This window comes from Schistocerca cancellata, chromosome 1 (genome assembly GCF_023864275.1).
Source record: "Schistocerca cancellata isolate TAMUIC-IGC-003103 chromosome 1, iqSchCanc2.1, whole genome shotgun sequence".
In the NCBI taxonomy this organism is placed as follows: Eukaryota; Metazoa; Arthropoda; class Insecta; order Orthoptera; family Acrididae; genus Schistocerca; species Schistocerca cancellata.
In genome coordinates, this window is record NC_064626.1 from 363,305,483 (window position 1) to 363,333,133 (window position 27,651).

At 44.3% G+C, this 27,651-nt stretch overlaps 1 protein-coding gene across 1 annotated transcript in view; it reads left to right on the forward strand.

Moving 5' to 3' along the window:
• LOC126174559 (serine/arginine repetitive matrix protein 1) overlaps positions 1 to 27,651 on the forward strand; it is a 377,731-nt gene that overhangs the window by 232,014 nt on the left and 118,066 nt on the right. The gene's annotated exons all lie outside the window — the stretch shown is intronic.

Consider the following 27,651-nt stretch of genomic DNA (forward strand, 5'->3'; position numbering starts at 1 on the left):
AATATGGAATCGGTGGGTTCAGGAGGGTAATACGGAACGCCGTGCGGGATCCCAACGGCCTCGTGTCACTAGCAGTCGAGATGACAGGCATCTTATCCGCATGGCTGTAACGGATCGTGCAGCCACGTCTCGATCCCTGAGTTAACAGATGGAGACGTTTGCAAGACAACAACCATCTGCACGAACAGTTCGACGACGTTTGCAGCAGCGTGGACTATCATCTCGAGACCATGGCTGCGGTTACCCTTGACGCTGTATCACAGACAGGAGCGCCTGCGATGGTGTACTCAACGACGGACCTGGGTGCACCAATGGCAAAACGTCATTTTTTCGGATGAATACAGGTTCTGTTTACAGCATCATGATGGTCGCATCCGTGTTTGGCGACATCGCGATGAACGCACATTGGAAGCGTGTATTCGTCATCGCCATACTGGCGTATCACTCGGCGTGGTGGTATGGAGTGCCATTGGTTACACGTCTCGGTCACCTCTTGTTCGCACTGACGGCACTTTGAACAGTGGACGTTACATTTCAGATGTGTTACGACCAGTGGCTCTACCCTTCATTCGACTCCTGCGAAACGCTACATTTCGGCAGGATAATGCACGACCGCATGCTGCAGGTCCTGTACGGCCTTTCTGGATACAGAAAATGTTCGACTGCTACCCTGGCCAGCACATTCTCCAGATCTCTCACCAATTGAAAACGTCCGGTCAATGGTGGCCGAGCAACTGGCCCGTCACAATACGCCAGTCACTACTCTTGATGAACTGTGGTATCATGTTGAAGCTGCATGGGCAGCTGTACCTGTACACGCCATCCAAGCTCTGTTTGACTCAATGCCCAGTCGTATCAAGGCCATTATTACGGCCAGAGGTGGTTGCTCTGGGTACTGATTTCTCAGGGTCTACAGGATCTGTGAACTCAAATTGCGTGAAAATGTAATCACATGTCGTTCTAGTATAATACATTTGTCAAAGCATACCCGTTTATCATCTGAATTTCTTCTTGGTGTAGCAATTTTAATGGTCAGTAGTGTAGATGTATCTAACATCAATGTTACCCCATGATGATTGTACACAATGGTTTAAAAATCAGCATAAAAATATGTCTCGTATCAATTTATTAATAAATAAAGTAGGAGACGGAGTTGTTGCAAGTCGCAACAAACCAGAGGGGTGATGGCCCAAAAAAGGGATAATTTACGTTACATATCCCACAACTTTTTTGTTTAGAGACTGTAATGATTTTATTAATTACCTGTTGGTAGTTCATATAGCGATTCACGTAAAAAGTGATTCTTACTACTCACTCCACTTGAATGTATCACGGAATTCCCCTCCACTTCTTGGACTACGCTTCCTAACAACGTAAGGGTTAAAAAAATAAAATAACCTCTGACGTAGCTCGTAGGCGAATGTTATGTCCCTACATTGCTGTATCAATTCATAATCATCCTTAATGTTAAAACTGACCGCGTGAAAACTGTTTGAAACTGTTTGTTATTTGTAATAATTATCTTTCAAAGCAAGCAAATTGGTGGTAAGTTCTTGTGGGACCAAACTGCTGAGGTCATCGGTCCCTAGGCTTACACACTACTTAATCTAACCTAAACTAACTTACGCTAAGGGCAATACACACCCATGCCCGAGAGAGGACTCGAACCTTCGACGTGGGCAGCCGCGCGAACCGTGGCAAGGCGCCTATGACCGCGCGGCTACCCCGCGTGGCAGTATCTTCCAAAATAACATACGAAAAGAATAAAACTGAAGGGTCGGCGGAAGAAAGTGGAAACACACGAGAGCACATTATATGCTCGTTAAATTCAAATACAAGAATACAAACGCAGCCGGCCGTTGTGGCTGAGCGGTTCTAGGCGCTTCAGTCCGCAAAAGAGCTACTGCCGCGGTCGCAGGTTCGAATCTTGCCTCGGGCATGGATATGTGTGATGTCCTTAGGTTAGTTAGGTTTAAGTAGTTCCTAGTCTAGGGGGCTGATGACCTCAGACGTTAAGTCCCATGGTGCTTAGAGCCATTTGAATACAAACGCAATAAGACAAAACAATTTACATAGTACAAATTTCTGGCGGTACAAATAGAACTACTTGTTGCAATTTTGTCAAATAAAAACATGGTCGGAGACAGTGGCTGTTGTATGAAATAAATTACTTGCCGACAGGAACCAGCCACAAATTGGTTTTCGGTTATTTTTCTCAAAAAGCACCGTTACCGGTTTCGAATGTACACAATTCATCACCAGACGTCTTTCACGGTTTTGTCAAAACAAATGATACATTGGTTTACTGGTGACTTGCCGTGATATATCCATGTGGAGCATCTGGTCTCGCGATTTTCTTCCAATGAATTATACTCGCAAAGATGGTTCTAATGGCTCTAAGCACGATGGGACTTAACGTCGGAGGTCATCAGTCCCCTAGACTTAGAACTACTTAAACCTAACTAACCTAAGGACATCACACACATCCATGCCCGATACAGGAATCGAACCTGCGATCGTAGCAGCAGCGCGGTTCCCGACTGAAGCGCCTAGAACCGTTCAGCCACAGCGGCCGGCTTCGCAAAGATGTTTTCATCAGCACATTCGTCATTTTGCATTATACAACACTTTCGTTTGGCCACGAAACGAATTCCCAATGTGCACCACATGTTTTCATTCACAACATATAAAAAAATAGTGTTTTGCGAATAAAAAAAGTGGTCACAGTGGAAAATCGTTTTTTGACCAAACGAAAGTATTGTATAATGCAAACTGACGAATGTGATGATGAAGATACAAACATATTTGTGAATATACTGTATTTCGTTGGAAGAAAACCGCAAAAATAGATGCACCACATGGACATTCCACGGCAAGTCAGCAGTAAACCAGTGCATCATATGTTTTGACAAGAGCTTGAAAGCCGTCTTGTGATGAATTGTGTAAATCCGAAACGGGTAAAGGATCTTTTTGAATAAAATAATCAGAAACCAATTTTTAGCTGGTTGCTGTACACCATCAACAATTTAGAAGTACTTGTTTACCAGTATGCGACGCATTCGAAAACACTACATTTAACGTGACTAGACTCAACGTTGCTATATTGAGGTTTAGCACTTTTTTTTTCGCTGACTCCTTCAATTATTCGACAACTAACAGAATACAAAGAAGAAACTTAATTCTGGATATGTGGGTTTCCTTTATGTAAGTACTCATATTTACTGGATCAAATGTTATCTTACTTATCATAAATGGAGGATGTATTTATGTAAGTCGAAATATCATTTTAGCAATGAAGAAAAAAAAAGAAAGAAAAACAAGACTCAAACGACAGAGACACATACCACTAAAGCATGAACAGAATGAACCGTGAAAGGTTGTCATCTCTGAGGTTTAAGCGGTGTGGTTGATTAATGGTGTGCTTGGCCACGTTTGACAACTAGCAAAAGTGCTTTATTGGTGTCGTTGTGAGACATATTCCCAAAAAGATTCATTTAAGTCACGAAAAACTTATTTACAGCGGTAACAAGTAGCCTGTGTGCCATTATCGAGTATCGGTGTTGTATCTTTTACATCGATTTACTATGTTTCAAAGAATTCGTTATCGATACTGAAGGATCGATTTTTAAACCCAGCGTTTATTTCAAACGCGTGTCCTTCTGTCTTCTTAATAAAAAATGGCCCCTTCGACATCGCCTAGATTTTGAATGTTTTCTGTTACTGTGAGACATTTTGACCAATGGATTTACTCGCATCATGTAGCATACCGAGCACTAACTTTCGAGACTAGGAGGTGCGTCGGAATTGGGTCGAATCTGGGCAGTCTGTTCATCTGGAACACTGGCCAGCGTGGGTTTCGTTGTTATGCAGTTTCATCCCAACCCGTCTGTGTTAATTCGAACTAATTCTCCGCCTCTTCACAAAATAAAAATCTAATCCACTAACACACAAACACAGAACAGAGCTCGCAGCCTTTGTTTACAGTCATGAGGGTGGCAATGTTGCGTATCGCGGTGAAAAGGAACAGACAATTGTTTTTTTTTTTTTATTTATTCTGTCGTGCAGTTCACACACTTCTACCTGGCCATTCTGATCGGTGAAAGCCGGCTGACTTCGTGTCACTCCAGAATGCTGTGCTCCTTGTCAACCGTAGCTACGTAACAGCACTGTGTGTCGCAGCAGTAAGTACCCTTGTGAATCTAGTGTTGATTCGGTTGCACTGTTGTTCGTAGTGATTATTAATATTATTTCCAAAACGAGCGAGAAGCCTGTACCTGGTCTTACTAGTGATTCGCCGTCAAAGTATGTTTCACTTCTGCGACATATTAACCCATGACATGTTCGTTTCTTTATTCGGAAAGTAAGGTCCGATCGGCCGCGAAATGGAAATCACTGTGAAAATTAAAAATGTTTTATTTGCGACTGTTAGCTAAACATTCCAGCTTCTTCTGTATACAGTCGCCGCTCCGATTTAGACGTCTGTCGTAGCGTTGTCCCAACTTTCCAATACCCTCGTCTTAGAACGGTACCCCTGCGCTTTTCGCCAATTCTCTACGCTGGCCCACAGCTCGTTGCCTTGCCGAAATGTTTTCATAGCTAGCTGTTCATGTGAGCCAGAGATGAAACTCAGGGGGAGCCAATTACGGGCTGTATTGTGGGTGATCAACCACCTCCCATTGAAAATTTTGCAGGAGCATCTTCGTTGCCCCTGCAGAACTCGGCGGAGTGAATACATGCGGGAAAAACGGGCTAAGCCTCAAATGTAAAAACTTAGAGATAAGTGTTGCGTTCTGTTGCTGAGTACGGAAACTATCAAAATTGACATTGGTCTCACCCCTAAGTGATTATATCACTTAAATATATAAATATGACTTAGTGGTGAGACCAGTGTCAATTTTGATAGTTTCCGTACCCTTCAACAGATCGCAACACTTATCTCTAAGTTTTTACATTTGAGGGTTAGCCCGTTTTTCCGTGCATGTCTTCAATTGTTACGAAGAAGGAACCGTATGACAGTTATGTATGTGGACTGTAGGACAACAGGCGAAATCTCTCACCTGGCCACCATACTTCGCGGGAGACAGTATTTTGTAGGCATCTTTACGTGCTCACTGTGCGCTTAGAACTGAGAAGACGCCATAGACAGGCGTACTAGAGACACTGTCCAACACAACTGTGCAAAGTTTCATCGGATTTTAACTATGGTTTACATTTCGCGCCCGATCGGATCTTACTTCCCGAATAGCCTACGAATAATCTGGCTGTCCTAGCAGAACTTGTCCCAACAGTCAATGCACTGCGAGCCGACCCCCGTTACTTTGAAAGATACTGCCACGCTGTCTTAGGCGCCTTGCCACGGTTCGCGCGGCTGCCCCTGTCGGAGGTTCGAGTCCTCCCTAGGGCATGGGTGTGTGTGTTGTACTTAGCGTAAGTTAGTTTAAGTTAGATTAACTAGTATGTAAGCCAATGGACCGATGACCTCAGCAGTTGGTCCCATAGGAATTTACCACCACAGCTCTTAGCACACACCACTCAGGGGCAAGTCAAAGTGCGCGATCTGTAATTGGATATATTTTTCGTTGAGGCATTGTTGCTTGAATAAGTCACAACATACACAGACGATAATAATAAACTACTAGCAAGCAATTACTTTAATAAATCTTAATAAGGAGCAAGGAAATGGAGAGGTGTATTGAAGGCAAACAAAAGGTTCAGCGCGGAATGTAATGCCTTATTTTCGTCAGTATTATACTTCTGAGAAATAGAAAATAATAAGAAAGAACTACATCGCTGGCAGATTTCAACTCCATCAGCTTCAAAATGTACCGTTCTCCTTCTGGGAACATACTTGACTTGGCCGGGCTATAAACTATTCAGCTTCTATACAGAAGGTGCACCAAGTCCTCCTCCCCATAAGTTAAGATAGTGTTGTGGCATAATAAAAGGTCCAGAGACGCCAACAAATTCTAGATACACAATCGGCAGAGACTAATTGATGAAAGTGCGATGGAAATGGAATGACGTCAGGAAGAAGGAAACAACTAACCATTTATGTTACATTTATGAAAGCGCAATATTCGGGCTGCAATAAACACTCTCGGTCGTAGAAGTAGACGCTGCAGAGAATAAACGATTTATCTGTATTTCTGGAAATCTGTTCGTGTAATAAATTTAAGCCCTGACATGACAGGTCTTTATTTTTTCTTCTATTAAATTTCCGCATTTACTATACAGATATTATTGATGGTTAATTTCGTATCACATATACTGTATAATAGTAATCTGCTAATCAGAGCAGCGGAGGCTAAGTGTATCGAGAAAAATTTTCCTAATAACGGTAGGTCTGAAATGCGTCGTTGTGGAGCTACAGGCATAAAACGCCCGCCAATTAGCGACGAGTACGCAGAAATATACGCATTTAAACTAACTTGCGCCAGTGAATACCTCTTATGCTAAAGAGCGCGGCTTTAATTAATTTAGGTGAAGATCATGGTTCCAGGTGAACAGCCAAAGCTGGGCAAACTGTAAAATCCTTTCCGTGACTATGTTAGATGTGAATTTTCTGTGATGTCTATTGGTAAAGCTCGACTATTACATTAACTGCGCTAAGTGTACCGTAATGCCATTACTTTGTTAAGACCGAATCGCGCTGCTTGGCATACCCAAACAGGGAGGCTTAGCGGACGAGCTTCTGCGTGCTGGAAGTACAGGTGGCTTCCAAACGGCGCGTTTCCGATCTACGGTTATTCAGAAAATTTTGATCGATTCCACGTTCACTTCCCTACTCTGACCTTTATCAGTTTATTTTTCTCTATCCTGGACTTAAATAAAAATATTCCTTCTTCAATCACTGTACGTTTTTTCTACTGAAGATGACCCTTTACGTAGCCTAATGTCGAGGAATGTTTGCTCGACCACTTCTCTTTCTCACTTTCACTGTTTATGGTTACTTTGGATATCTAGTGGCGTAAAACATCCGCAGTTGTGCTCAACGATTTCGAAACTCGTGTCTTTACTCACATACGTTATCTGCATATTGTTATTCAGAAAACGGTGTATCGGTAATCTGAAGTGTGTTAGCCGACGTTTTCTAGCACTGTACACCTAATGTAATGAGTAGTGAAGGTGTAAACGTAGTATAAAACCATTCCAAAAATAGATGTTTCGTCACAAAGTTTAGAATAATATAAACATGCATTGCTGCAGGCAACTGGGATGGCTAGTACGACCAGCTTCCTAGGACGACCTTTTCGTTTTTAATTTTTCTACCACTTTTCATTCCGTACTACTATAGGTAGGACGGACTGCTCGAAAATGATCCACTGAGGAGTCATGAAGTTTTCAGCCAAATACGACGGCCATTCCCACATAAATATGCAATATCTTCTTAATAGCCAATCATTTTCCGTATCTTTGATATTTTTTCAGTAGGTTGTACCTTCTTGAGAGATAAAATGTCATTTTTCCACATAATCTCCGTCCAGCTGCCTTACGCCAACGTTAAAGTAAGTTCTGCAGGGTAGAAGGCACGACCAGCACGTTTACCATTCTTCACAAGGAAGATATAATCTTCAATTCCCGTTCCGAAGAGGTGGTAATTAAATGGTGTCAGATCAGGAAGATTGGGTGGATGTTTCAATGTTGTCCACCCAAGCTTTGCGACTCGGTGGTGATTTCTCGTCACCCAACTGGCCCAAATATTTCTCATCTTTAACTCTCTCAATATTCTGCACACACTCACTTCTCCTACTCCCGATCGGATTGACAGTTCGTTCACTGTTTGTGCGTTTCTTAGCAGAAATCAGACTGTGGATCCGCTACAGACTGCCAGGAGTCTGTGCAGTGCCCGGTCTGCCGCTGCGCGAGAGGTCCCGAATATTGGTGTGCCCACTTTCGCCAGATAATCTGCTTCCCCAACTGCTAACTACACTGCGATCAACAGCATCATGCCTCTATACCTTTGTCAGTCTCTTATGAATGTCTGTCACTGTCTCATTCTCGGAACAGAACACTGTTTTAGACGAACATCTAGCGCAGAAGCCATGCTGTCAAAGTTCTACGACAGTGGGACTTGCGCAGACAGCTTGAATTACAACTGAATACAAGTGGGAAAATGTTTCTACAACCTCCAAAGGAATAGATAAAAGTTAGATTTTTTTAAAGAAATTTGGTGAATTTGTACTGGAGTGACCCACGTAACAGGCGAGCAGGTCACAGGGCAAAGGAAGTCCCAGGCGGGAACATTTGAGAGGGGATTTCCAGTTCCACCATTTGCCTTACAACGAAAGGAAATCTTCCGAAAACCTTGGTCAGAGCTGGGGGATGCGAAACATTTTTAATGTGGTTGCGGAATGATGTGTCCCAGACAAAAAATATGAAGTCTAGTGTATGTGGAAGTATGCTCGCTGAGTAATGTCGATGACCTGAGGTGAGCTGCAACCGGCGCCAACATCAAATGGTTCAAATGGCTCTAAGCACTATGGGACATAACATCTGAGGTCATCAGTCCCCTAGCACTTAGAACTACTTAAACATAACTAACCTAAGGACATGACACACATCCATGCCCGACGCAGGATTCGAACCTGCGACCGTAGCAGCAGCGCGGTTCCGGACTAAAGCACCTGGAACCGCTCGGCCACAACGGCCGGCCGCCAACATTAATAATACAGCTTGGTGTGTCACATGCAAGATGTCAGATAGTTCTTCGGAAGGACGGTTCAAATTTCCACTGGTCCACAAAACTACCTCACCCGAAATACTTGCATTTTCACGTTTTGTCCGTGTCGATGCCTTCCTGATCGTTTACAAACCCGAAACGATGTTGGAAACAACAGTCCACTCTTTCAGCAAGTCAGCGACCATTGTTGAGTGTTCATCATTCGTAGTTAGCGCCTCATACGTAGTTCCTACACCGTTCACAGCTAGAATCTTTGAACCAATGCTTTACTGCCCTATGCTGCACCACATGGAAAAATAGTGTTCATCAGGTTACCCTCCATTCAGAGGCTGTTGCACGCAGCGACCGTTGTTTTGATTTGTAAATAATAGATTTCAGCTATCAGTCGTCCTTTGGAATTTTTTTATTGGCAGATCTAGATTTCAGCTAGAAACTAGCCATTCTCAATGCACTATCCTTTTTTGCTCAATGCATGGCTTTGTACACAGTTCATTGAGTATTCAATGAACTGTGTACAAAGCCAGACCAACAGGCATTACATGCATTGACCAAAAAACGATAGTGCATTGAGAATGGCTAGTTTCTAGCTGAAATCTAGATCTGCCAATAAAAAAAATCCAAAGGACGACTGATAGCTGAAATCTATTATTTACAAAAATAGTGTTTCTAAGCGTTTCTTTTTCATTAGTTGACTGTCGATATCGTATGGGTTCAGATTTTATTTTAGCGCCAGGTACGGCGGCACACGCATTACTTTCCACATTTTCTCCGTGGTAACTGATTTTCAAGAACTGTAATAGCCAAACAGACACGTGAACAAATGACAAAATCTGGCGGTCATGGGGGGGGGGGGGGGGGGGGGAAGATGTGGCGTCGTGCTGTATGCAGAAAATGTGACTGCGTCATTTCTCACATATCTCGGTGTGCCTGAAGAGACGCAGCTTTCCTGCGTAGCCAGCGAGTGGGTGAGGACGACCCTGCGGTTAGTGTGGCGGCGCGTGGCGCGAGCCGGGGGGCAGGAAGTCTGAATCACGCGGAGAGGACACGTCTCTTGGCCTACTCCCCGGTTATTTCTCGCTGTCTCGTCACTCGATACAATCACCCTCCCCACTCCTAGGCGCCGCTAACGTGACGAGACACCGCGACAGCGTCAATCTCATTTATGTGCACGCGTGTAAAAGAGCTAAGTCTGCCCTCAGTCAGGTCTCGACACTACTGTTCTTCGAAGGCACGATCCCGTCGAAAACTGTTTGTCTTTGGCTTCCTCCGATCTCTAAACTGACTTACCTGCCATCTAAACTTGAGCCAAAATATTAACACCACTTGCTCAGTAGCGTGTTAGTCCATTTTTGGGACGCAGTACAACAGTAATTCTGCGTAGTATGGATTCGGCAAGTCCAAGATTAGCGGAGGTATATGACACTGGATGTCTACGCAAAGTCCACCCAATTCCCGCAGATGTGTTCCACCGTATTCAGCTCACGCGAGTTTGCTGGCAGAGATGTCAACATAAGCTCACTATAATGCACCATTCTGGACATTTATCCTGCTGAAAGATACCTTACCGTTGGAGAAGACATCAAGCGTGAAGGAAAGTCAAGCTTGAAGGAGTGCCGGCGGTCCACACAGCGTTCACGTAGTCTACAGCTGTCATGGTGCCTCAGATTACTGCCACACTCCACACGGAAATCCAAATGAATGTCCCCTATCACGTACGAGGGTCACTCCAAAAGAAATGCACACTATTTTTTTAAAAAAATCCATCTTTTATTCTACATATTTGAAAGTTTTACAGTATGTAGATACATCCTTTAGAAATAATATTTTCTTTTCTCCACATAATTTCCATCCCTCTCAACTGCCTTACGCCACCTTGGAACCAGCGCCTGTATACTCGCACGGTAAAATTCTGGACCAACCTGCTGGAGCCACTGTTTGGCAGCGTGCACAAGGGAGTCATCTTCTTCAAACCTTGTTCCACGAAGAGTCTTTCAGTTTCGCAAAGAGATGATAGTCACATGGACCCAGGTCAGCAATGTAAGGCGGGTGTTTGTGTTGCCCATCCGGGTTTTGTGATCGCTTCCATGGTTTTTTGACTGAAATGTGGCCGTGCATTGTCTTGCAACAGCAAAACATCCTGCTTTTGCCGATGTAGTCGAATACGACTCAGTCGAGCTTGAAGTTTCTTCAGTGTCATCACATATGCATCAGAATTTATGGTGGTTCCACTTGGCATGATGTCCACAAGTAAGAGTCCTTCGGAATCGAAAAACACCGTAGCCATAACTTTTCCAGAAGAATGTGTGGTTTTGGATTATCTTTGCTTGGGTGAATTTGCATGATGCCACTCGATTGATTGCCTCTTCGACTCTGGTGAAAACTGATGGAGCCATGTTTCATCACCTGTCACCATTCTTCCAAGAAATTCATCTCCACCATTCTCGTACTGTTCCAAAAGTTCGCTACATACCGTTTTTCTTGTTTCTTTGTGAGCCACTGTCAACATCCTGCGAACCCACCTGGCACAAACCTTTTTTTAACGCCAACACTTTCCGTATTCTGCAAACACTTCCTTCCCCTATCCCAACGTAGCGTGACAATTTGTTCACTGTGATGCGTCTGTCAGCAATCACCAATTCGTTAACTCTCTGCACATTGTCTTGAGTGTGTGCAGTACGAGGCCTGCCGCTGCGAGGACAAGCCTCAATATTGCCGTGTCCGCTTTCATCGCGTAACCTGCTTGCCCACTGACTAACTGTACTGCGATCGACAGCAGCATCTCCATACACCTTTTTCAACCTCTTGTGGATGTTTCCCACTGTCTCCTTTTCACAGCACAGGAATTCTATGACAGCACGTTGCTTCCGACGAACGTCAAGTGTAGCAACCATCTTGAAGACATGCTGTGACGGCGCCACTCACGGGAACAGGTTGAAATAAGTTTGTAAACAAGCGGGAAGGATGTATCTACACACTGTAAAACTTTGACACATGCAGAATGAAAACTGTATTTTTACAAAAGTAGTGTGCATTTCTTTTGGAGTGACCCTCGTAATACTGACTGACCCCATCGGCTTGCGGCCGTGAGGCGATATGTTTTGAGCAGCCGTTCGTCTAGATGGCGGCCTACACGGCTACGACCGTCGACCTGGTGTAACAAAAAACCTGACTCATCCGACTAGGCGACACGTTTCCACTGATCCACTTTTCAGCTCCGATGATCCCGTGCTCACTGCAATCGTAACTGACGATGTTGTTGGGTCCACACAGGTACACATAGCGGCAGCCTGCTGCGAACCCCCTCGTTCAGCAACGTTCGCCGACAGTCAGCTCCGAAACACTTGTTCCTACACCAGCATTGTACTCATTCGTCAGATCTGCCGCTTATCGCCGCCTATTTTGCTGTACAGAGTGGGTGTGTAAGAGGGACAGACATTTCAACGTGATCTCCGAAGTCATTGCCACAGCCGAAAGAAGCGGCAAGCGACAGAAAAATATCATAAGGCCTATTGAGGACTGTGAGCGCTGATTCTTTGAATACGTACTCCCACACGCGCTTCTAACAACCTGCGGTCACTCAGGCTCGAAACAGTTCTGTCTGTACCGCCGTCCGTGCTTCTGTCATCCCATTTTATTCATCTACTAGTATTTACATCTACAAAATGTTCAAATGTGTGTGAATCCCTAAGGGACTAAACTGCTTAGCTCATCAGTCCCTAAACTTACATAAAACTTGAAGTAACTTAAACTAACCTATGCTAAGAACGCCGGCCGAGGTGGCTGAGCGGTTCTAGGCGCTACATTCTGGAACCGCGCGATTGCTACGGTCGCAGGTTCGAATCCTGCCTCGGGCATGGATGTGTGTGATGTCCTTAGGTTAGTTAGGTTTAAGTAGTTCTAAGTTCTAGGGGACTGATGACCTCAGAAGTTAAGTCCCATAGTGCTCGGAGCCATTTGAACCATTTTGAACCTGCCTCGGGCATGGATGTGTGTGATGTCCTTAGGTTAGTTAGGTTTAAGTGGTTCTAAGTTCTAGGGGACTGATGACCTCAGATTTTGAGTCCCATAGTGATCAGAGCCATTTGAACCATTTTTTTAGTGCTAAGAACAACACACGTACACCCATGCCCGAGGGAGGACTCGAACCTCCGGCGGGAGGGGCCGCGCAGTGCGCGACACAAAGTTTCAAACCGTGCGGCGACACCGCTTACATGTACTTCGTACTCCGCAAGCCACCTAATGGTCTGTGGCGGAGGATACTTTCGATACCACTATCTGATCCCTCCAACCCTGTTCCACTCGCGAATAGTGCGTGGAAAGAATGATTGTCGGTAAGCCTCTGTATTGGCTCTAATTTCTCGAATTTTCACCTCCTGGTCAATACGAGAGATGTATGTGGGGGAAAGTAATATGTTGTCTGCTCCTCCTGAAAAGAGCAGTCTTGAAATTTCAGTAGCAAATCTCCCCTTGATGCACAACGCCTCTCTTGTAACGTCTGCCAGTGGAGTATGTTTAGCATCTCCGCAACGCTCTCTCGCCATCTAAACGATCCCCTGACGAAAAGCGCCGCTCTTCGTTGGATCTTCTCTATCTCCTCTATCAGTCCTACCTGGCAGGGATCCCAGATAGATGAACAACACTCAAGAATCGGGCGAACAAGCGCCTTATAAGCCGCTTCTTTCGTGGATGAGTTACATTTCCTTAAGATTCGTCCGATGAATCTACGTCCGGTGTCTGCTTTTCCCACTATCTGTTTTATACGGTCATTGCACTTAAGGTCGCACTGGATAGTCACACCTATATATTTTACGGCAGGCGCTGCCTCCAGCTGTTTGTCATCAGTAGTGTAGCTGTACAGTAGTGGATTTCTTTTCCTATGTACGCGAAATATGTTACATGTATTTACGTTCAGGGTCAACTGCCAGAGTCTGCACCATCCGTCAATTCTCTGCAGGTCGTTCTGCAGATTCTTACTATCTCCTGCTCTGGAAAATCTGCAAGTCGAAAGAAAAATTATTCTCGCTTTTTATAAACAAACTGATACAGAAAATTGACAAGAAGAGACAACAGGCCTTCTTCTCTAGGCATTTTCAATGATTCTGAGAATGCCTCCAAACAAGTACAGTGATGTGTGTAATACCGTTCCAACTTGCTGTTGCGACTTCTTTTCTCATGTGACGAACTGCCAGTACGATCCCTGTCCACCCCCGGTAGTTGCGTGGTCAGCGAAACAGAATGTCAAACCCGAGGGCCCGAGTGGAAGCAATCACCGCCCCAGACTGCAACCCATTTCCACGACCCAAGCGACTGGCGACTCTCTGGATCCTCGCCATGACGGCACGCGCCATCGTAGCGAGGATGCAGACCGACCAGCTGGCCTTCCTGATGGATATATGGGAGAAAAACAAGACGGCCCAACAGCACAGACGTTATCGCGAGAACTTCAAAAACGTCCCGCAGATTCCACTGCAGACAGCGATCGCCAGAGTCCTCCCCAGCCTGTGACCCTCAGCACCGCCACCAGCCACCTCACCACACTCACCACAAGAATAACGTGTGCAGTGAAAGTGAATAAGTGCACCATAAAAGAGAAAGTGTTTCTCCTCTCGCCTCAAATAGTCAAGTATAATTTCTAAAGTGTTTCTTCTCAGTGAAATCAGTGTTAGAAAGTGCATCCCACAAAACCTCTGTCATCCAAATCAGAGTCAAAAGTACGTCCAATACTACTACCAGTGCTTCTAAACGTCTGTTTGTGACAAAAAAAAGACAACAGCTGTTTCGGTTATGCGGTGTTGCATGATATCCAGATATACTTCATTATTTCTACTATATTGTTTACGATACTAGCATTAGTTAGTGAAAAATAAACCAACTACTCACAAAAAAATGAATGTTTCCTTTACTATGTGCTTTATGAAATTTATATTCTTCTCTCTGCTTCTCTTATATAATATGACATTATTTTTGCTTTCTTCTTCAATTTACCTTAAGTCTGTAGTATATGTAAAAATTTCTCTCACTTATGCTCCATCTGCCATGCTGATGTTTTCTCTCATACTGTCCCACCTAACAGTGCTAACTAGAGGAAGATATCAAACCCGCATGCACATCGTGCCTGTAGCACCACAAAGTACATCAGATACACAAATCTGAACTCATAATCTTTTTTTGACGATAGATATAAAGTATTATGCCTGTTCTGCAATGGTTCACCCAAAAAAAAGACGACAGTTGGTCATGGAACAACAATAAGAGAAAAATGCAAAAGAAAGAATATACAAACGAAAACCTATAAAAACGACAGTAATATTAACCAAATGTATGAATATAGTATCTTAATAGAAAGAAATGTTGTAAAAATGTATCGTTGTTTAAAATTTAAATAAATATATATGGTTACAAAAAAAAAGGTTCGATTCTCGGCTGAGTCGAATATTTTCTCCGCTCAGGGACTGGGTGTTGTGTTGTCCTATTCATCATTTCATCCACATCGACGCGCACGTCGCAGAAGTGGCGTTAAGTCGAAAGACTTGCACCCGGCGAACGGTCTACCCGACTGGATGCCCTAGTCACACGACATTTATTTTAGTGCGATCTCATGTATGTATGTGACAGAGGTGGAAACTGATGCGAGGCCTATTAATCGTTAACATTCAGCAGGTAAAATGAGAAGTTGAGTGCCTAAAATCGAATAGTCAGTCCGACAGTCGACGTACCTGTTTGTGAAAAAGGAGACAGGTAAATGGAAAAAGCTGTTGTAACAAACTCGAAATAAATGGCCGGGCGTTTTGGGGTACTATGTTGGACGACAGGATTAAGAGGGAAGGATATCAGATGCTATTTTCTGGGAATATTTGACATGAATTTTTATTTGTCATAGGCGAATGAGGCAGCAATTGTCATCGTGACGTAGTTCTGCTCACGTGTTATATGAAAGCGCCTTCAGCGTTTCCTGCTGCCTGCCGCTGCTGCTGCGGTCGCAGGTTCGAATCCTGCCTGGGGCATGGATGTGTGTGATGTCCTTAGGTTAGTTAGGTTTAAGTAGTTCTAAGCCTAGGGGACTGATGACGTCAGATGTTAAGTCCCATAGTGCTTAGAGCCATTTGAACCATTTTTTGCTGCCTGCAGTGTGGTGACTGTTTACGACGCACGGTGGGACAGCTCCGCAAGCGCCGTCAGACCGCCGGCCTGCGACAACAGACAACCGTGGCGGCGAGTCTGCAGCCCTCCTCACGGTTTATTTTGTAGTTCATTAAGGTAGTTTTCCGTTCTCTGTGACATCTCTGGAATAGTATGCGATACCCTTGTTGTTTCACATCATCATAGGTATGGAACAGATGGGAACGTTTCTGATAAGGTGGGGTTACCAAAGTGCTTCGTGTGGAAGAATGCTTTTAATTATTACTAGAAATCTACACTAGTAGTAGAAAATAGCGACACCACTCCTGATTCCCGAGGACTGACTATCCGTGAGCCTACTGTCTGTTTGCCTTTCGCCTCCGTGTATGACTGATTCATCTCTCCGCGGCTGTGCCGATGAGTCTCCCACCAATCCGTCGGCCACCACTGCCGTAAGCCATAGCTTAGGCGCAACGGCAGCTGTTAACAGAATACATCGCAACCCCCACTCTTCGACTTGCTGTGTCTCACTCTCTCAGAGCGAACAAAGAGTAGGTACAGTAGGAACCTCTGCATAGGCTGCCTGTCGAGCACTTTTGCATGGCAACATGGGCGTATCTTATTGTAACGGAAAATGAGGCAGTTCTGAGTCGTGGGCGGCTCGTGTTGATGCTGATCCTTCTTCGGCATTTTCTCACAATCGAGTGGCGTCTTATTGCTCCTTGAGTTACTACCGTAACGAGTTGCTGACTTGCCTCCGTCAGTAGCAGCAGCAGCGCTTATCGATTCTAGTACTGCTGTACCGTCTTTGGTGTGACCGCTACATTTCCGTGTGGTGGTGTGTGGGGCAGTCGGTCGGTTGCGACACAGCAGCGAGGAAGTCTCCGCGGCACGGGGTCAGGCCGGGGCTGTTGGCAATATGCACGCGCTGTCGGATTTGTGAGGCGCTAGCTGCGAGAGCTGCAAAGTTCGTCGCCCACCGAACCTGGATGCTGGAGTTGAGTAATCACTTAACCTGTTACGAAATCTCAACTGCTGTGACATCTCTTCGTTCATTGCCGGTTGTTGCTTCCTGGGCCGTTCCCGCAAACAGCAACATATGGTGTGCTGGAGTCGGCAAAATTCCTGTATGGTGTTTAACTATTGAACTGATTGTAACTTATTAGTGAAGTGCACCAGCGGTATGTTGTGCCTTGTGGCCGTTAACGTTCCGGTTACCTGCCCTGGTCGTCAACGTAGTTTTCCGGCAGTGTCTTTTCCTCGCTGTGTTGATGCTGTCCGGCACGGCGTATAGTTCGACAGCCTTGGTGTTGTTAATTTTTTTTTAGTGGTTTTAGAGCCTTGACTGTATTTAGACACCAAGACGCAGTGCTGCTGGTATCTTCGTCCTCGCTGATATTTTCGGTTGTCGTGACGTTGGTCAGGTGGAAGGGAATTGATTAGGTTGTTGGTTGGTTCTTCAGCCGTCTCTAGGTCGTGTTGCCATCCCATTATTTGGTATTACGCTTGGCTGCCTATCTCACCTAAACTTATGTCAGAGTTTCCTCTCCAGGCCGACCCTTGGAACACTTCTGAGCACCACTGTTCTGTTGTTTTTGATTGTGATTTTCTTTCAGTCTCAAGTCCTGTGCGAGGCCTTCAGCTGTGTATTAATTTAGTTTGTTTTAAAGTTCAGTATCGGGCCTTCCATGAACCATGGACCTTGCCGTTGGTGGGGAGGCTTGCGTGCCTCAGCGATACAGATGGCCGTACCGTAGGTGCAACCACAACGGAGGGGTATCTGTTGAGAGGCCAGACAAACGTGTGGTTCCTGAAGAGGGGCAGCAGCCTTTTCAGTAGTTGCAGGGGCAACAGTCTGGATGACTGACTGACCTGGCCTTGCAACATTAACCAAAACGGCCTTGCTGTGCTGGTACTGCGAACGGCTGAAAGCAAGGGGAAACTACGGCCGTAATTTTTCCCGAGGGCATGCAGCTTTACTGTATGGATAAATGATGATGGCGTCCTCTTGGGTAAAATATTCCGTAGGTAAAATAGCCCCCCATTCGGATCTTCGGGCGGGGACTACTCAGGAGGACGTCGTTGTCAGGAAAAAGAAAACTGGCATTCTACGGATCGGAGCGTGGAACGTCAGAACCCTTAACCGGGCAGGTAGATTAGAAAATTTAAAAAGGTAAATGGATAAGTTAAAGTTAGATATAGTGGGAATTAGTGAAGTTCGGTGGCAGGAGGAACAAGACTTTTGGTCAGGTGAATACAGGGTTATAAACACAAAATCAAATAGGGGTAATGCAGGAGTAGGTTTAATAATGAATAAAAAATAGGAGTGCGGGTAAGCTACTACAAACAGCATAGTGAACGCATTATTGTGGCCAAGATAGACACGAAGCCCACGCCTACTGCAGTAGTATAAGTTTATATGCCAACTAGCTCTGCAGATGACGAAGAAATTGAAGAAATGTATGATGAGATAAAAGAAATTATTCAGGTAGTGAAGGGAGACGAAAATTTAATGGTCATGGGTGACTGGAATTCGAGTGTAGGAAAAGCGAGAGAGGGAAACATAGTGGGTGAATATGGATTGGGGGAGAGAAATGAAAGAGGAAACCATCTGGTAGAATTCTGCACAGAGCATAACTTAATCATAGCTAACACTTGGTTCAAGAATCATAAAAAAAGGTTGTATACATGGAAGCTGGAGATACTAGAAGGTATCAGATAGATTATATAATGGTAAGACAGAGATTTAGGAACCAGGTTTTAAACTGTAAGACATTTCCAGGGGCAGATGTGGACTCTGACCACAATCTATTGGTTATGAACTGTAGATTAAAACTGAAGAAATTGCAAAAAGGTGGTAATTTAAGGAGATGGGACCTGGATAAACTGAAAGAACCAGAGGTTGTACAGAGTTTCAGGGAGAGCATAAGGGAACAATTGACAGGACTGGGGGAAAGAAGTACAGTAGGAGAAGAATGGGTAGCTCTGAGGGATGAAGTAGTGAAGGCAGCAGAGGATCAAATTGGTAAAAAGACGAGGGCTAGTAGAAATCCTTGGGTAACAGAAGAAATATTGAACTTAATCGATGAAAGGAGAAGATATAAAAATGCAGTAAATAAAGCAGGCAAAGAGGAATACAAACATCTCAAAAATGAGATCGACAGGAAGTGCAAAATGGCTAAGCAGGGATGGCTAGAGGACAAATGTAAGGATGTAGAGGCTTATCTCACTAGGGGTAAGATAGACACTACCTACAGGAAAATTAAAGAGACCTTTGGAGAAAAGAGAACCACTTGTATGAACATCAAGAGCTCAGATGGAAACCCAGTTCTAAGCAAAGAAGGGAAAGCAGAAAGGTGGAAGGAGTATATAGAGGGTCTATACAAGGGCGACATACGTGAGGACAATATTATGGAAATGGAAGAGGATGTAGATGAAGATGAAATGGGAGATACGATTCTGCGTGAAGAGTTTGACAGCGCACTGAAAGACCTAAGTAGAAACAAGGCCCCGGGAGTAGACAACATTCCATTAGAACTACTGACGGCCTTGGGAGAGCCAGTCCTGACAAAACTCTACCATCTGGTGAGCAAGATGTATGAGACAGGCGAAATACCCTCAGACTTCAAGAAGAATATAATAATTCCAATCCCAAAGAAAGCAGGTGTTGACAGATGTGAAAATTACCGAACTATCAGTTTAATAAGTCACAGCTGCAAAATACTAACGCGAATTCCTTACAGACGAATGGAAAAACTGGTAGAAGCTGACCTCGGGGAAGATCAGTTTGCATTCCGTAGAAATGTTGGAACACGTGAGGCAATACTGACCTTACGACTTATCTCAGAAGAAAGATTAAGGAAAGGCAAACCCACGTTTCTAGCATTTGTAGACTTAGAGAAAGCTTTTGACAATGTTGACTGGAATACTCTTTTTCAAATTCTAAAGGTGGCAGGGGTAAAATACAGGGAGCGAAAGGCTATTTACAATTTGTATAGAAACCAGATGGCAGTTATAAGAGTCGAGGGGCATGAAGGGGAAGCAGTGGTTGGGAAGGGAGTGAGACAGGGTTGTAGCCTCTCCCCGATGTTATTCAATCCGCATATTGAGCAAGCAGTAAAGGAAATAAAAGAAAAATTCGGAGTAGGTATTAAAATCCACGGAGAAGCAATAAAAACTTTGAGGTTCGCCGATGACATTGTAATTCTGTCAGAAACAGCAAAGGACTTGAAAGAGCAGTTGAACGGAATGGACAGTGTCTTGAAAGGAGGATATAAGATGAACATCAACAAAAGCAAAACGAGGATAATGGAATGTAGTCGAATTCAATCGGGTGATGCTGAGGGAATTAGATTAGGAAATGAGACACTTAATGTAGTAAAGGAGTTTTGCTATTTGGGGAGCAAAATAACTGATGATGGTCGAAGTAGAGAAGATGTAAAATGTAGACTGGCTATGGCAAGGAAAGCGTTTCTGAAGAAGAGAAATTTGTTAACATCGAGTATAGATTTAAATGTCAGGAAGTCGTGTATGGAAGCCATGTGTAGCCGTGTATGGAAGTGAAACATGGACGATAAATAGTTTGGACAAGAAGAGAATAGAAGCTTTCGAAATGTGGTGCCACAGAAGAATGCTGAAGATTAGATGGGTAGATCACATAACTAATGATGAAGTATTGAATAGAATTGGGGAGAAGAGGAGTATGTGGCACAACTTGACAAAAAGAAGGGATCGGTTGGTAGGACATGTTCTGAGACATCGAGGGATCACCAATTTAGTGTTGGAGGGCAGCGTGGAGGGTAAAAATCGTAGAGGGAGACCAAGAGATGAATACACTAAGCAGATTCAGAAGGATGTAGGCTGCAGTAGATACTGGGAGATGAAGAAGCTTGCACAGGATAGGGTAGCATGGGGAGCTGCATCAAACCAGTCTCAGGAATGAAGACCACAACAACAACAACATCGGGCCTTCAGCCGAACCTTATGTGGAATATTTTAAGATAAGGCCTTCAGCCGTATTAAATTAAATTTTTTTTTAAAATTATTTGAAAATTTGAAAATTTCAATATTTTCCTCTCTATCTTAATTTCGTTATCCAGGCCTTAAGTTCAAAAGTGGCTCTGAGCACTATGGGACTTAACATCTGAGGTCATCAGTCCCCTAGAACTTAGAACTACTTAAACGTAACTAACGTAAGGACATCACACACATCCGTGCCCGAGGCAGGTTTCGAACCTGCGACCGTAGCAGCAGCGCGGTTCCGGACTGAAGCGCCTAGGACCGCTCGGCCACCGCGGCCGGCCCAGGCCTTAAGTCTTGAGTGGTTCTATGTTCAGCATATGGCCTTCAGCCGCACTTTATGCGAAATGTTTTAAGAAAAGGCCTTCAGCCGTCTTAAATTAAAATTTCAAAGATCATTTGTTTAAAACTTTTTAAAATTTTCTTATTATTCTTGTTATCCCGGCCGTAAGCCATCAGTTCTATTTTGTAACTAAGGCCTTCAGCCGTGTGTATTCCTAAAGGGAATTTTAATAACTTGTGTTCTGGCCTTCAGCCATATTGTTTCTGAATTCTTTTAAGGGCATGTGTGATTAAGTGTTTTAGCAAAATAAAGTTTGGTTCAAATGGCTCTGAGCACTATGGGACTTAACTTCTGAGGTCATCAGTCCCCAAGAACTTAGAACGACTTAAACGTAACTAACGTAAGGACATCACACACATCCGTTCCCGAGGCAGGATTCGGACCTGCGACCGTAGCGGTCACGCGTTTCCGGACTGAAGCGCCTAGAACCGCTCGTCCACATCGGCCGGCAATACAGTTTCTATGTTTGTGCAATTAACAGCAACTGATTTGAGCCCCTTTCCTCAACCTGATCCAATGTGTCCTGCGAAACCAGATTTCAAGTTCACCAGTTGGGAGATAGTGTGTTACCTGCACTGCGCTGGCGGAAGGGTCGTTAGCCGTTTGCTGAGCAGTGCGGGCTGCTGCAGCGCCGGGGCAGCGGGCACGTGCGGGCCGATGCTGGCGCCTGGCAGAGGCCCTCGCGCAGAAATAAAGCCGCCGTCACCGCCAGCACACCAACACCAGCCAGCTCACTCGCCGTGCACCTGCTGCCCGTCTCACTTCCCGCCTCAACACTGTTGCCAATATCAAACTTACATAATACTCGAGAAAGGACATCGAAATGAAAGTATTCCGCTGAGCGCAGCTGAACGTCAAAGAAGTTCAATAATACAAAATCGTTAACGCTTTCGTGGCTACTCCCGCGTTCTTCGGCCCACGTTTGTTTGATTCTTCTGGGTATTATGCCGCGTCATTGCTAAAAACTGCCTGCCGCCGTGGTCTAGCGGTTCTTGGCGCGCAGTCCGGAACCGCGCGACTGCTACGGTCGCAGGTTCGAATACTGCCTCGGACATGGATGTGTGTGATGTCCTTAGGTTAGTTAGGTTTAAGTAGTTCTAAGTTCTAGGGGACTGATGACCACAGATGTTAAGTCCCATAGTGCTCAGAGCCATTTGAACCATTTATTTGCTAAAAACTAATAACAATAATAAATAAAAACCACCGTTTCGGCCGAATTGCAGCGGCCTTCCTCAGGGCACGACTGGTTTTGCATGGGGATAGGTGCTTCTATTTGTTACAGACCATCGGTGTCTGACGTCACTGTTGTAAAACTTTTAATTGGCCCTCTAATATGATTGGCTAGTCATGACGTAAGGGCAGATGGAAGGAAAAAGGCTATTCGTGGATGTCCATGTCGTCAACGATTGGTAGCTGTCCGCCAATCAGCGTTCGGCTTCTGGTCGGCAGTTTTCCTCCTTTTATTAGTTTTTAGCAATGACGCGGCATAATACCCAGAAGAATTTCAATAAGACACCGGCCGCGGAAGCCTACGTTCTTACGATTGTTTGATTGTCTGACGTTTCGCCAGTTCGAGTGGCTGGCATTGTGAAAGTTCCAATCACCATTGCTGGTGGTGCACCACCGAGACAGAAGCCAACAGGTATTTCGTTAAGTTTCATAATGCCTAACGTTTGTGCGAAGATCTCAATAGCGATAACCTCCAAACGACCTTGCTACAGACGTATATCTCGTGGTGTCTTCGGCTGAACTTTAAAATTACCGCCGACGGATGGTTCAAATGGCTCTGAGCACTATGGGACTTAACATCTATGGTCATCAGTCCCCTAGAACTTAGAACTACTTAAACCTAACTAACCTAAGGACAGCACACAACACCCAGCCATCACGAGGCAGAGAAAATCCCTGACCCCGCCGGGAATCGAACCCGGGAACCCAGGCGTGGGAAGCGAGAACGCTACCGCACGACCACGAGATGCGGGCCGCCGACGGAAGAAAAGCTGACAGCGATAAGTAATGGTTGTGGTAGCGCCTCTTCCGGATAATCTACGAATTAGTCGACTATGTCGACTATGATATATGATCTATATGGGATTTGCTGGGGCATTATTTCCAAAAAAATGACTATAACTTTAATTTGAAATGAGACTTTATTGCATGGTGTAAACCGTACTTTTTTTCGTCACATGTAACTTGTTCAAAAAATGTTCAAATGTGTGTGAAATCTTATGGGACTTAACTGATAAGGTCATCAGTCCCTAAGCTTACACACTACTTAACCTAAATTATCCTAAGGACAAACACACACACCCATGCCCGAGGGAGGACTCGAACCTCCGCCGGGACCAGCCGCACAGCCCATGACTGCAGCGCCGGCCGCCGCTCGGCCAATCACGCGCGGTGTCCCATGTAACTACTTGCAGAGTAAGACACAACGGGACTACAGACATTGCTGTGAGTGGGCATTGGTTTAAGTCAATGCGGAAAGTTGAAAATTTGTGCAGGACTGGGATTCAGTCCTGGGTCTCCTGGTTATTATGCATTTGCGCTGATCACTGCACCATCCCAATACCGTGGTCAGCGCAACTACACGGGCTGCCTTAGCGCGCCTTCCTTCTTCTTCTTCTTCTTCTTGGTTGGCTCTACGGTCCTCGAAGAACCTTGGCCTCCTGTATCAGCTGCCTCCATTCTTCTTTGTCTATCGCCTTCCTTCTCCAACTTCTTATTCCCATCGCCTTTAGATCTTCTTCCATGTCGTCCAGCCACCTTCTTTTAGGTCTACCTCTTCTCCTTCTCCTGTCAGGTTTTCCCATAAAAAATTTCTTGACACTCCGAGTTTCTGGCATTCTCTGTACATGTCCTGTCCATCTTATTCTTCCCTGCTTAATTTTAACAACAATTTCCATCTGTCCAAAAAGTGTTTGTACTTCTACATTTGTTCTTACTCTCCAGCCATCTTCGTCTCTCACTGCTCCAAAACTCCTTCTCAGTATCTTTCTTTCCCATCTCAATAACCAGTTCTCCTCCTTTAAAGTCAATACTGAGCCTTCTGATCCATATATTATCATAGGTCTTAATATGGTCGTGTATATTTTGATTTTTGTATTCCTGCTAACATTCCTGGAATTAAATACGTTCTGCAAGGCAAAATAGCAACGATTTCCACTCGCTAGCCTTTCTTGAATGTCTACTGCTAATTTACTGTCCTCCTTTATTATAGAACCTAAATATTTAAATTTTTCACTCTTTCATATTCTTTCTCATTCATTATTATTGAATTATTTTATCCGTTTATATTGGGCTCCCACATCATTATATATTTGGTTTTGTTTATGTTTACTTCTAAACCTACTTCTCTTGCTGCTTCCTCTAACGTATCGTAGTTCCCCTTGAGTGCCCTTACATTCCTTGCCATTAATGCCACGTCATCCGCATATGCTACCACTCGAACTTGTCAATTAAGTATTGTTCCTACTGGGTTTATCGGCATTTGCCGCATCAACTTTTCTAAAAGTAAATTAAATAACATTGTAGAGATCACATCTCCCTGTCGTAGCCCCCTCTGTACTTGGAATTCACCAGGCAGTTCTTGCTCTATTCTTACTTTATACACTGTTGCTTTCATTGTCATTTCCGTTAAATTGACCAGTTTTAGTGGGATTCTAAATTCTTTCATGATATGTATAATTTTCTTCCTATGTAGGCAGTCGTACGCTTGCTTAAAATCAATGTACAACTGATGTAGTTGCTTGTCATACTCATAAAACTTCTCTAGCAATTGTCTTAATAAAAATATCTGATCCATCGTGGATCTGTTCCTCCTAAATCCAGCCTGATAGTCCCCCAGTATCTCTTCTACCATCCCTTCAAGTCTGGGTGCTAAAGTTTTACTAAACATCTTATATGTTACGTCCAAGAGAGTGATTCCCCGGAAATTACTACATTCTGACGTGTCGCCTTTTTAATGTAACGGGCAGATAATTCCCATGTTCCAATCCTTATAGCACGCCTTCCGTCAGACCCAAATTCTCAGCCTACCCACACACTACTGATATAGCGCCCCTTGCCCATTACCCTGATTACTCGCGGCATTTCGCCGGTCGCGGTGGCCGTGCGGTTCTAGGCGGTGCAGTCCGGAACCGCGGGACTGCTGCGGTCGCAGGTTCGAATCCTGCCTCGGGCATGGATGTGTATGATGTCCTTAGGTTAGTTAGGTTTAAGTAGTTCTAAGTTTTAGGGGACTGATGACTTAAGATGTTAAGTCCCGTAGTGCTCAGAGCAATTTGAACCATTTGAACTCGCGGCATTTCGGTGATTCCCGTAAGAGTTCGAGCCTGGTGCTCACCCCCACTGAAGTGATCATTCACCGTCCTTGCCTTAATTGTATATGTGGCGTCATATACAGGGTGATTCAAAAAGAATACCACAACTTTAAAAATGTGTATTTAATGAAAGAAACATAATATAACCTTCTGTTATACATCATTACAAAGAGTATTTAAAAACGTTTTTTTTTCACTCAAAAACAAGTTCAGAGATGTTGAATATGGCCCCCTCCAGGCACTCGAGCAATATCAACCAGATACTCCAACTCGTTCCACACTCTCTGTAGCATATCAGGCGTAACAGTTTGGATAGCTGCTGTTATTTCTCGTTTCAAATCATCAATGGTGGCTGGGAGAGGTGGCCGGAACACCATATCCTTAACATACCCCCATAAGAAAAAATCGCAGGGGGTAAGATCAGGGCTTCTTGGAGGCCAGTGATGAAGTGCTCTGTCACGGGCTGCCTGGCGGCCGATCCATCGCCTCGGGTAGTTGACGTTCAGGTAGTTACGGACAGATAAGTGATTGTGGAATTTGCAGCTCTCTGCTAGCTCTGCGAGTCGATTTTCCTGGGCTGCGAACAAATGCTTGCTGGATGCGTGCTACATTTTCATCACTCGTTCTCGGCCGTCCAGAACTTTTCCCTTTGCACAAACACCCATTCTCTGTAAACTGTTTATACCAACGTTTAATACACCACCTATCAGGAGGTTTAACACCATACTTCGTTCGAAATGCACGCTGAACAACTGTCGTCGATTCACTTCTGCCGTACTCAATAACACAAAAAGCTTTCTGTTGAGCGGTCGTCATCTTAGCATCAACTGACGCTGACGCCTAGTCAACAGCGCCTCAAGCGAACAAATGTACAACTAAATGAAACTTTATAGCTCCCTTAATTCGCCGACAGATAGTGCTTAGCTCTGCCTTTTGTCGTTGCAGAGTTTTAAATTCCTAAAGTTGTGGTGTTCTTTTTGAATCACCCTGTATATTTCCGGAGTGTTGGAACCTAATATCACAGGCTAAATTCCTGACCAGTGAAGGACTAGTTTGGCGCTTCTTTCGTAGTTTGTCGCGACTTTAGAAGTTATTAAGTTGAGATTTAAAGGCCACAGCTTAAATTTATTTGCTCATTACGATCTATATCACGTCGTACATATTTAGTTTTCTTTGTGCTACCGGTTAACTTCCTACTGGTAACGTCACAACGGCAGTTGTCGAACACAATTCTGTCTTTGCTTACGCCATGTCCTGTAATCGTAATCCTTTCCTGTAATCCTTTCGTTGCCAATTGCTATCGCATATTTCCCTCAAAATATCATTTTCAGCATACGGTACGGCAATTTTTATGATTTATAATATTAGATATACCTCTTATTTACATTACACTATCATACATGTGGTTGTAATACAGGCCCATGTATTCTAATAGATTTCTGACCTCTGCTAAGGTCTTTCTAGCATACATTTTGAAATCGTTGAATGCGGTCCTTTGTTTTTGGCTTCCACCAATTTTCTCCGAAGTACTATGCCGTTGTTGGTTACTATTCGCGACATTCTTCCTGCCCAGTTGAGTCGTTCAGCGATTACAGATTTCGAGCTGATTTGACATTTGTGTTTTTATACGCTCACAGTGCACACTAGCAAATTAGCCGCTTCTTCACATGATGTCCTTTTGACCGCTTAAATGTGATAACCCCTTGTTGCAATTCTGTCGACCTATCCTGCGCAGATAAGAGGGCTATATCGAAAGTGAAACAGAAATTGTCGTTACTTGCTCATTAACTGACGTAGCTTTATATGTAACAGGGGTGGAACTTCCTCTTCACAAAGATTCCATTGTCCCCGTGGCCTCCATTACCTCCATTATAAGGAAGCTCTTTGCACCACCATCGTCTTTGGTCACTGTTTGTCTTCAATCCAGGTTTCCCCTTCTGCAAACTGCGACTTTCCGCATACACCTTGAAGACTTCTGTGGTTGTCGGGTAGCTGCCAGGCTTCCTTTCGGCAAGAACACGTTAACGTCATGTTGCTTGTGCATGGAATCCATCATTCACCTGGAAACAAAACAAAAAAAATAGTATCGCAAATATCTGTATGGAGAAAGAGTAATTTCAGCTCTCCATATCAGTTAATTAAAAAGTTCAAACCATATTTTCATAACT